The following is a 9,207-nucleotide window of genomic DNA, read 5'->3' as shown; positions in this document are numbered from 1 at the left end:
CTCTCTCTCTCTCTCTCTCTCTCTCTCTCTCTCTCTCTCTCTCTCTCTCTCTCTTTCTCTCTATTTCTCTCGCTCAACAATAACAATTGAATATGAATTAGAAAAATAACATTATATCGTAGACAACAATTGATTACAATGTATATAATATATACCGGTAATAGAGTGGTGTGCTTGTTTCACACAATACTTTTATATTTCCCCGTTATTTAAAGCGTACCAATGACGTGGGGCGCCGCGCTATAATGGCTCATAAAACACTACAATTAATTCGTCGTCTCGTTTAGTTTGGTCGATCGATCGTCGATCACGGATCGGCGCTCGCGATGGGGATCGGATTCAGGTGGGAGAGAGATTCGCACTTTTGTACCAACGGCCGTTTATATTATATACGTAATATATATCGAACGCACACTTCTCGAGAACGTGGCTGCGCGATCTACGCGTCGCGATTGCACGATCGACTTTAATGGATGCATAAGACGGTATCAAGGTACCGACTTAACGCATATGATCCGCTTTTATTTAGTACTACATCATAAAAAGCGTTGTGAGGAGATTTACAAGAAAGAATCTCGTATCTTCTTACATATTTATGATTATCCTAATTATAATCTAAATAGAAAACCGAACTGTATAAATCTTTAGTGAAATGAGCTATTTCTGGCTGCACAGATCATTCTATTAATTGTTGGCCATTAAAAGAACTGACAATAAAACGCTGCAACGATTTCTTCGTAATGTTTTTTTTTTTTTCATACGAAGGCTAATGATAAAATTAATTTCTACGTAGGATTTAGTGACAAGGTCTCCTACAAAATAATTTGCATTATTCTTTCTTCTCGCTCTTTGCTTTGTCGTCGCTACGCGCACTTTCTCGTTTAAGTCACGACATGATTGTAAATCCCGTTACAGCTGCAGAGCGCGCGCACCAAAGGTTCGCGAGACATTGTTTTCACACGTTGCACCAAGTTCTCTTAATTAATTAGTTAGTTAGCCGAAGAGCCGGAGGGTCGCGGACGCGTTCTTCGCTTTTGCACGACAGCGCCCAGCGTCAATGGAGAATTCGTGGACAGATTTCGAGACGGCATACGATATTATTCTTGACTTCCTCCCTTTACTCCCTTTCTTTTCTTGCTCTATTTCTCCTTTTCTCTTTTTTTTTTCTTCCTCTCATCTCGATCGTATAAACGCGTTCCATTTCCGCCATCTGCCATTTACGAGTGTATTCGTTTAATAAGCTAACACGTACTAGCTACAGTAAATCCTAATTACGGCTTGTACGACAGACATTTATGTATATAATATATATATAATATTTGTGTGTGTTGCGCGCGCGTAATATTATATATATAGAATATTTGTGTATGTATATATATGTAATATATAATATTCATATATTACAGTTAGATTGCTCATTGTCAATTCATCAGTTTATCACATTTAGTACAAGTTGAAAAATATCTCTAACATCCACGCGCGGCGACGCGGACTCGGCTTCCCGCGTGAGTCGCGCGCGTCCGCGACGCCGCATTATATAATAGTTGTTAATTATGCTAGTTATTAAATTACAATTAATTATCTAACGGTAGGTACGACAAACAATTATGATAATACGGCCACGACTTATTAGTTCTCCTCGCGACGGCAAAGTGATTGCAAAATCGACTTTCGTTAAAGTTAAACGCGGAATCCTCCATTATATCGCCTAATTACAAGCCTTTTCTTTATCGTCAATTTCTATGGAATATCTATCAGAGCGAACTGCGCGTGTTTATTTCAGCAAAGTTATTCGACGAGCAGACGGAAACTGGGACGCTTTTAAAATTGTCATATCAGTCGAAGACGAAGACGTAAAATAATGAGATATATTTCTGCATTTGAATTTTTATGAAAATCTGCGCACACATTATTTTCCTTTTATTTAAATTTTTTGTGACGTGATTTTGATGTAAATTCAAAAAAATATAAATAAATTAAATATTATCCACTAATATCTTATCAAAAATAAAATAAGAAAATATACTTATGTGAAAAAATTAATATATACATATAAAAATCTACATTATCGTTTATAATAAGTAGGTTGCCTACATTTCTAATCAGCTGACGTTAAATCAGCCGATATATGTTTAAAGAGGAAGTAACAATCGCTTTATCCCCTATTATTGCTGGAACAACAGTATGCCGATATCGACGGATAGATTTAATATAGTGACGACTAATTTTACTGAAAATTGCAAAGCGTAAAATACATCAAGTTACATCGAAATATCTTTTATCTTTCCGATTTCAATCTTTTCTTATGCAGTCACGCCGATAAAAAAAAGGCTTCGAGTTTTCTTAGGTTCGCTATTACACAGACCGAGGCTCTAAAACGCTTAACTCGTTTCGCACTTTTATTTTTTTATGTATTTTTTTTTCGTTTTAAATCTCTTTAGAATAGACACCGAAGACACCGAGAGAGACTCGAAGGAAGTTTCGAAAAAGGAGATAAAGTCCGTTCGGCTAATTAGGTTCAAAAATGTCTGGCTACTATAACGAGTCGAGCTACTACTTTCTACTTGTCGCACTGCGCTCTATACACGCATGTGTTAATGTAAAACGCTGCCGCGTCTTCTTCTTTGTGTTTTCTTCTTCTTTTTTTCATTTTTTTTTGTCTTTTTATAACCTACGAGTAGTCGTTCCGTACGGACGGACCGACGGACACCGAGGATTGAGCAAACTGTTATTGCACGGAACGCGTGAAAATTGAAACACTCCTGAAAATTCCTCCCTCCCCTCCTTTTTTTTGCATTCTATCAGCCAGCCGTGGATTCGCGAGAGAAAGAACCCGCATTGCCTAATTTCGCGCCTTTCGAAATGCTATCTAGAATTTTTTCACTTGCAAAGACACAAGAATTCCAAATATCTCAGAGAAATTGGATTTCTTGAAGCATCTGGACTTTAAGAGATTCTTATAAAAATCCTAGATATATTTTTTTTTTCTTTGAGCAAAGTGCACTTAGAATTGTCTGAGAAATGAGAAACTTTATTACTTATTTATACATCTGAAATTTAATCTGTTAAAACACTCGCATCTTTTTGTATTAAGTGACTACATAATGTCTACTGTAAAATTTTTTCCGAGAAAGGATAATATTTAAAAAAATTTAAAAGAATTTAAATTTGTTAACAAGAAATCCAACAGAAGAAAACGCAATAATTCTGTTAAATGAAAAATAGCGCGATAAATATGATCGGTAGAGGCATCGCTTTTAAATTGAAGTATTGAATATTTTTCCTATTTATTGACGTCTCTTTATTCTTCAGATGAGCGTACCTAAATAGACGTTCTCTCGCTCCAAAACATGTAAATTATTCCTATCATTAAGGTGCCTGGATATCGACACCTTCCGGGGATTGGCAGGGATGCTCTCTTCTTACTAATACGCGAACATACGCAATGAAGGATTTTCTGACGTGAATTGAATCACTCGCTAGCCAGAGGTCTCTATCGATCAAACATTAACGGCGAGAGACCTTCTTACAGCTTCCTATCTAAATACACTTAGCATATATCCTCGGAACATAGATAAACCATTAAAAACATTGTATATGTTCCTATCTACCTATACACAATATATAGATATAATGTTTGTATATCGTAACCATATTAATATAATATTAATTACACATATATATATATATATATACGATTAGAGTAAATAATTAATCCTTATGCATATATCACATCTGATCGTTCAGTCAGTATAGGAAGACCCTCGCCTCGCTGTCGACACATGCAAACCCGTTTAATATACCTTCCCTAATGTGTCTCTTTTTTCCCTTCGCTTCATCTCTCTCGTCTTTCTGAGGATTCTGAAATTTGTCGCCTCATTACACAACCTCTTTATCATTTTCTCTTGCTTTCTTTCTCTCTTTTTCCTTCTCACGCTTTCACTTTTTCTCGCTCTTCCAGCATTTTAAATTAGTGTCCGATAGTAACTACTATCTAAACAGACATTTAAGTTTTGGTAAAAACCTGAAATCGCCATCGAATATCAATATAATACACTTATTATGTACTTATAATATAAATATAGGAACATTCATTAAATATATTTTCATATATATATATATATATATAATATTATCGTCATATATATATTTATAGTATTTATATTTTTATATATATATATATATCTTAGAATCTGTATATATACAAATACATATGTGCGTATATACATATTTGTATATATTTGTATATATTACTTGGTGTTATAGCTATAACTTTAAACGTGATTTAAAATGCCCAATATATTCCATAACGCCTGAAACGTGTAGTTAGTCCACTATTTTTAAAGAGTTAAATCAAATGTATCTATGATCGAGTTAAAACGTGAGAATTAATGAAAAGGTCAATAGATACAGTAGATATCGATCCCTCTTCGAGAGATTCTCCGTGGATGCAGGCCCCTTTTTGTACGGACACGTAACGTCGCATCGGGTCGAACGTCGCGACGCACAGCGCGCGCTTTCTCAACATGTATATAGGCCATAAGAGAGACGGATTGTAACGGATCGCGGTGCCTGAGTGTAAATATATCCGTAAATATAAGTATTACTCGTTAGTTAAATTATACAAAATATCGCTCGATATATCGGGCGCCCGATCGTCCGACCCGGCGACGATCGAAGAATCCGATGGTCCGGAGCCTGTCTTTTTTTAAAAAAAATTTGGATAAATTTTCGGAAATTTTATTTTTCTTGAAATTAATTTTCTGATGAATTTTCTTTAAAAACAAGGAATCAAATCGAATAAACCAAGATTATTGAAATTGATACAATTTCGGTATATACAAATGTCGATGTTACAGATCCGAAAGCAATCTTTGTGTTTATTCGTAACAATTGGTGCAAGATGCAGTTTGTCATATCTGTAGCATCGAAAATTGAATTTATCGAGATTATATCCTTGAAATTTAATCCTTGTAAATTCTTTTAGAACGGGATGCTGCATTAACGAGTTACAGCTGCAGGATGTAGTTCTTTTGCATAAACTGTCGCGGGAAAGTCACAAGAGCTCTCGCCAATCCATATATTGTGTGATTATATTATAATGACAAAATCGTTTAATTTATTTGACATATTTAGAAAATATATCAAAAATTGAGTGAAAAAAATACATTGAAGACAGAAAAAGCAATATGAATTCGAGTCGAGATTTGAAACTTCCTTATTACAATGTAAACGTTAAAGCACACAAGATGTAATTAATCCTCAAAAATACCTCAAAAATCAATTGCTGAAATTTTATATTAAAATTTTTTAAATTAAAATTTAGAAGCCACTATTGTTAAGATGTATAACAGAAATAAATGTTAATTCACATATTTGTGTATAAATTATATTTTTAAATAAAAATATTTTAAAGAAAATAAATGTATATATATGTAGAACTGCGGTGCCTTGAAATTTTCATTAAGAATAAATTGAGTTCGATGGAAGTAAAAGAAATCTATCATGAAAAGAATATTTAATTTTTGGAATATTCCGTTTATAATGCTCTTCTTTTTCATCGATAATAGACAGTCTGAGGAAAGGATTGGCGTTCCTAGGATTATTCCGGAAGTTGAAACATGCACTGTAGAGGCTTGTACGTTCTGATATAGTGGTGCTGATATCGCCTGAAAGTACGAGCCGTAGTGCGAGTCAAAAACTATCCGCGATCGTCTCGTACGTGCACGAGGCGCGGCACGGCGATAAATATATTATCCCGCTGCATTCGGTAGGTAGCTGCTACATTTTACCGAAGTTCGATTGAAAGACGACTGACTATCACGCGAGCTAACGTGCGGAGAGTCGCACACACGCCGTGCGATTAATTGATTCTTGGAATTCGATGTAAGTTCGAGAGCGAGCGAGAGCCTATAAACGAGCTCGCGAGACTCAATATTCGTATATATACGTATATATGTATGTATGTGTGTGTGCGTGCGTGTGTGTGTGTGTGTGTGTGTGTGTGTGTGTGTGTGTGTGTGTGTGTGTGTGTGTGTCGTATATATATATATATATATATATATATATATATATATATATATATGTATATATATAATATGTGTATCCGACTACGTCGATTTGTCCGATCTCCGGCATGTTCTCTATCGATTCTGATCGCTCAAAAACCAGCTACGATGCTCTGTTACATGCGAATGACATTTGCCAATGATAACTAAATATATAGCAGAATAATATAATTTCGTTTAATCGAAAGTTATTGATGTCGCTTAATTTGTAATATACTGTTAATTCCTGATATTAAATTTTTAAATTAATTAAAATATAAAAACAATGATATTACATACATAATTACGTAACATTGTTACGTTATCGAAAAAAAATCTTGACTTTTAACTTACGTTAATTTTGTACGCGTTGTTAACAATATAATTGTTATAAACGAGGCAATAGAAACTAATTTAATAATATTGTTTGTAATGATATCTTAATATGTTTATTAAGTATGTTTATCAAATAATCAAGATAATGACACAATTGACATTTATTAGAGTATGAAATGTTTTGGAGCAGTTCATAACTGAAAACAGCTGCATAAAATAAAAAATTTGTAACATGAAACAAAATTTCGATTTTGTGACGGAATTAATATTAATCAGATAGGATAACAAATCAGATAGTACAAAAAAATAATCTTCATCTTGTGCGCGCGCGCGCGCGCGCGCGTGTGTGTGTGTGTGTGTGTGTGTGTGTGTGTGTGTGTGTGCAATTGTATGCACACAGTAGACTTAATTGATTTTTTTTATCACATAATTTTATGACTAAATCTCGATCTTTAAGTAATTGAGAGAAAATGACTAGTTTCTGTTATATATACATACTAAATATCTGGTGCACATTAAAATATCACATGGGTTAATTACTTTAAGGTACTCCAGTACTTAACAATCACGTTTTTAAAAGAACGAAAGAATATACGTTTTTCATTCCCAATTCCGACGTTTATCAAGAACGACAGAGGAAGAATCGCGATAGTTTTATATCGATTATCCAACAGAAAATACGCGCGCCGCCTCGTCAGTTAATTCAACAAAGCGGTAGTGGCTGACTCGAAGTCGTACTGTCTACAAAATACAATTAATACGGTAACTAAGAGTAACAACGTGTTCCGCTGTAACGTTCCGCTGTAAAAGAGATTAGATTGTCCGCATAGTCACTATTTAGCGTTATTACGCTCGGACGCAAACACTACGTCCGGCGGTGCTTCCGGCGGTTTAATTCGTGGGCTGGGTACTTGCATTCGTTCCGATCTTCCAGGGCGTAGAGACAACCGAATTCGGAAAGCGGCAAACGGTCCCGAAATTACTTTTACCCAGCACATTCGCGTTGCAAGTCGCGTTTCCTTGCCTTGCTATCGTACTATCTTGGTATAGAATAATCGTTTGGCACTGTGTTCTACTGAATCGCAATTCAAGTCACGACTATAACTAGCACATCGGCGAGAGGTCGTGCGAACCTTTGCGACGGAATCACAAACTCCACATAAACGTGCTGAAATCGCGAGAGCGTCGAAAACTCTCGAGATTGCTAAGATCTATGAATCAGAGGTTCCTTTATTGCAAAATTTGAATGGAAGAATTTAAAACTTGGAGATCGGAGAATTCAAACATCGCGCAAACATCGCGCAAACATCGAACTTTATTCTAGAATGCTACAAATAAATAAAATAATATACAAACAATATCTCTATTGTTAAAATGTGTTAAATAAAAAAATAATATATCAGTAGCTCTAAATTTCTCTGGTAATTCTATTAACTCTTATAGAAAAAAATGTTTTAATTATGAAAATTAAATTATCATAAAAATAATATTATAGAAAAAAATCGTTAGAAAACATTGTTACATATGCTGCAACACTTTTTGGGACATATGTATCCATCAAATGTCTGTCAAAATAATTATTATCAATTAATCTTCGAAAACCATAACTAAATTATAATTATTAATAATTATGTGATGAATTAAAAGGGTGCGATAATTATTAATCATAATAGTATGATTAATGTAATATTAATTTAATTATATATTAATATAATTAGGTTAATCAATTATATCAATATAATTTCGATAGCAAAAAGTCTCAAAATTCTGGTCTTTTTTCCAAAAATCTCACCTCTGATTTACAACAAAGCGATTTGCAGCTTTCCTCGGTTATCACGGCGACCATGGAAGTGGAAATGGAATGGCAGTGGGCGGACGTTGGGCAGTTAGACTAACGATTGGGACGTCAGGCGTCATGGAACTGTTTTCTTTAATCTTCTAACCCGCGTTCCTCGAGTCTGAACGCACGAGGACCACGTATATATGTCCAGCTTATTAGGGCGGACGAGTGTATGTATGTGTGTATATATACATATATATATATATATATATATATATGTGTATATATGTATATGTATATATATATATATATATATATATATGGCGAAACGGCGAGAAGTGGGAAATTAAAAGGGTGCAAACGCAAGCGAAACGCTTCCCGCGTCTCGCCGCGAATTCTCGTTGACATTCGTTGGACATGTTCCTCTTAATAAAATCTTGACACAATGGTCACTCCACCCGACCACGGACACAATATCGACGTATCATCTAATCGTAAAATTACATTCTTATCGAGACGGTATAATAATACAGTAATTACGGACTAAATTGGCCTATCGCAGCACCGGGCCGGTCTTGGAGGGAAATTGAATTTTCGCCCGACGGAATAGATTCTCCTCTACTACTTGCTCATTTTCTCCGGTTCTCTCTTTTATTCTCATTCCTTCTCTCTTCCCTCGTTTCTAAACACTTTTCTTTTTGGCACGATAGACATTAGCTGGCAATCTAGAGATTTTCTTTATTCTTTCTCTCTCCTCCTTTCGCATTTCGTCTTCGCGCTTACGCTTTTCGTTTCTTAGGTAGAGGTACCGGCCGGCCGGCATCTGGCGATCAACCCTATTCGTTAGATAGCACCTTCGTTATTCAACTTCGTTTCGCGTACTTTCGAGATCGCGCGAAAGTACACAGAGCAGCAAATACACTATACATCACTTAAGGGCTAGGTAAGTTGTTTCTGACCAAGTGGAGGGATCCGATCTCGTAAATGATCCTTCAAATTCGCACGAATTGTCTTACGTTCCTCTCTCTCTCTCTCTCTCTCTCT

This window comes from Atta cephalotes (genome assembly GCF_000143395.1).
Source record: "Atta cephalotes unplaced genomic scaffold scaffold00034, whole genome shotgun sequence".
Lineage (NCBI taxonomy): Eukaryota > Metazoa > Arthropoda > Insecta > Hymenoptera > Formicidae > Atta > Atta cephalotes.
The sequence above is the reverse complement of the archived record's forward strand: the minus strand, read 5'-3'. Positions refer to the sequence as shown.